This window comes from Pseudoliparis swirei, chromosome 17 (genome assembly GCF_029220125.1).
Source record: "Pseudoliparis swirei isolate HS2019 ecotype Mariana Trench chromosome 17, NWPU_hadal_v1, whole genome shotgun sequence".
Lineage (NCBI taxonomy): Eukaryota > Metazoa > Chordata > Actinopteri > Perciformes > Liparidae > Pseudoliparis > Pseudoliparis swirei.
In genome coordinates this window covers 9893181-9896740 of record NC_079404.1, presented here as the reverse complement: position 1 = coordinate 9896740, position 3560 = coordinate 9893181, and positions in this window count along the sequence as shown.

The window sequence follows — 3560 nt, the reverse complement described above, 5'->3', positions numbered from 1 at the left end:
AATGAATTACAGTCCATGAAGTAAAACGTGTTTAGTCTTACACGATTACCAAGGAGTATTCATCTTTCAGGCACACAATCTAAAAACAGTGTGCTCACGCAGAACTCTGTGCATTTATAAGCACCCATTTAGTGCGGCCTGCACAACCACAACACAACATCTAGCTATCTGAAATGCTTTGCTCTTTTTTTCTAAGAAAAAAATATATTGTGCTGGCACAAGTTCTGTTTTTAATTGTTGAAACTTCAGCTGTTGGGGATTGTCACTCATCCCCTGCCTAACTGCTTTACACCACTGAAAATCCCTGTCCGTTTTTTATTACTTTGCATATATTCCTTTAAATAATTGCCACTGGAATATTCTGACATGATCCGAGAATGGGAGAAATGTGAAGCTAGTTGAAGGATCTCAGTTCTGTAGGCGAGTCAGATTGTCTGGGGATTCATACAAGTCACGTCCCAATGTGACCTGAGAGGAACCGGGCTGGGTATCGGATATTTCTGATGAGGAAAGAGTGCAGATCAAACCAGCAGAGCATTGCATTAAGACACAAACATTTTCTTCCAAAGGCACACATTAACATGACATTACCTGAACACAATTTATTTTATAGTATAAAAAAAGGGTTTCTGCTAGATATCCTTGCTATTATGCAATTTTACATAATGGATGAGGCAGAATTATTATTTTTCCAAAATATATTGAATTTATCTTTAATTATGACGCAGGCCTGCTTATAAGTACAATCCTTTAATAGTACGGAAATGGAAAAGGCACAACACAAGCTAAAGCTTGTTTCAGTTAAATTAAATAAGTTGTTTTTCTCAATGGTATTATTTTGGTTTAAAATGATTCAATTCAATTCAGTTTATTTGTATAGCCCAATTTCACAAATTACAAATTTGTCTCGGAGTGCTTTACAATCTGTACACATAGACATCCCTGCCCCAAAACCTCACATCGGACCAGGAAAAACTCCCAAATAACCCTTCAGGGGGAAAAAAAGGGAAGAAACCTTCAGGAGAGCAACAGAGGAGGATCCCTCTCCAGGATGGACAGATGCAATAGATGTAATGTGTACAGAAGGACAGATTTAGAGTTTAAATACTTTCAATGAATGTGACAGAGTGTATGAATAGTTCATAGTAGGCTTATTCCACGATGGAGACCTCCACGATCCATCAGGCAGATGGCGGTGGGGAGGAGGAGTGGGCGGAGTCTCAACAGGACAGTGGCGTAGTCAGGAGCAGGAATTCCACGACCCAGACCTCGATGATCCATCAGGCAGATAGGATCTATGCCGTCTCATAGGGTCCGATGACCCCATGAGACGTGAAGTCAAAAGGACTCCGGGGAGAAAGCAGAGTTAGTAACGTGTGATTGAGAGATGAAAATTCATCCTTACGGAGAGAAAAAAGAGGAGATAGGTACTCAGTGCATCCTAAAACGTCCCCCGGCAGCTATAAGCCTATAGCAGCATATCAAGGGGCTGGACCAGGTGAACCTGATTCAGCCCTAACTATAAGCTTTGTCAAGAGGAAAGTCTTAAGTCGACTCTTAAACGAGGTGACTGTGTCTGCCTCCCGGACTGAAGGTGGAAGCAGGTTCCATAGAAGAGGAGCTTGATAACTAAAGGCTCTGGCTCCCATTCTACTTTTTAAGACTCTAGGAACTACAAGTAGTCCCGCATTTAGTGAGCGTAGCTCTCTAGTGGGGCAATATGGTACTACAAGCTCCTTAAGATATGATGGTGCATCACCAATCAAGGCTTTGTACGTTAAGAGAAGAATTTTAAAAGTGATTCTTGATTTTACTGGGAGCCAGTGCAGAGCAGCTAGTGCTGGAGTGATGTGATCTCTTTTCTTAGTTTTAGTGAGAATACGAGCTGCAGCATTCTGGATCAACTGGAGGGACCTAAGAGACTTATTAGAGCAGCCTGATAATAAGGAGTTGCAGTAATCCAGTCTCGAAGTAACGAACGTGTGAACCAATTTTTCTGCATCTTTTTGAGACAAGATGTGCCTGATTTTTGAAATATTACTTAGAATGAAAGAATGCAGTCCTTGAGATTTGCTTTACGTGGGAGTTAAAGGACAAGTCCCGATCAAAGATAACGCCAAGATTCTTTACAGTGGTGTTGGATGCCAGGGCAATGCAGTCTACAGAAACCACATCACCAGATAATTGATCTCTGAGGTGCTCAGGGCCGATTAAAATTACTTCGGTTTTGTCTGAGTTTAACATCAAGAAGTTGCAGGTCATCCATGTTTATATTTCTTTAAGACATGCTTGAATTTTACCGAGTTGGTTGCTCTCCTCTGGTTTTATCGATAGATATAGTTGAGTATCATCTGCATAACAATGAAAGTTTATGGAATGTTTCCTGATAATATTGCCCAAAGGAAGCATGTATAAGGTAAATAAAATGGGTCCAAGCACAGAACCTTGTGGAACTCCGTGATTAACGTTGGTGGTTATCGAGGCGTCATCGTTTACAAATACAAACTGAGATCGATCTGATAAATAGGATTTAAACCAACTTAGTGCCGTGCCTGAAATGCCAATCGACTGCTCCAGTCTCTGTAATAGGATGTCATGGTCAATGGTGTCGAATGCAGCACTAAGGTCTAACAAGACCAGGACAGAGAGGAGTCCTTTATCTGATGCTATTAGGAGGTCATTTGTAATTTTCACCAGTGCTGTCTCGGTGCTGTGGTGTTTTCTAAATCCTGATTGAAATTTCTCAAATAAACTATTATGATGTAGAAAGTCGCACAACTGATTTGCGACCACTTTCTCAAATGATGAATTCTTTATTTGCTAACATGTATTGTTCTGCTCATTTGATTTGCATTTTGTGGGGATAATGGTGCAGCATAAGGCTTTTTATTTGCTCACCATTTTGCATGACTGATCTCAGTATGATACCTCAGATCATTATAGTACACAATCTGAAGAATTTTGTTGAAAACTGGTATAATGACTATGGCTTTGGTTAGCTGCATTATATTATCATACATTAACACAACCAGGCCCACAATTACATCATACTACTGCATGTATACTTGGAAAAATAGCATGTAAATGAGAGGCAACAAATATTACAAAACAACCCTTTTGTTTTATGGCGTGTAGCCATTTAAAATACAAAGCATGGTAATTGTACACAATTCCTTCTTATTTTCCTCCACCATAACCCTTCTAACACCTTTTAAAATGCAATGCGAACAAGGCTAAGTGAAGAATTGTGAGTCCGAATTCTTGGCAATCTCGGTGCTGCCTCCTCCCTGTCAGTGTCGAGCCCCGGGCCGTGCGGGGGGGTTAAGGTTGGAGCTTCAGACCAAACACAGCAGTCGAGAGTCCGCCCTCAGGAGAGGAAGTCAATATGGCAAGGGCACCAAACACATTCAGGATGCATAGGTGCCATTTATCATGGTTGACAACTGCACCTCTCAGTGCCATTTGGGTTTATTACCGGTACATTCCTCCCCACATAATGATGTTTTCCTTAGCACTCGTCCTCTGAGACCAGCTTCAATGAAAAACTCCAGTAGAAACAT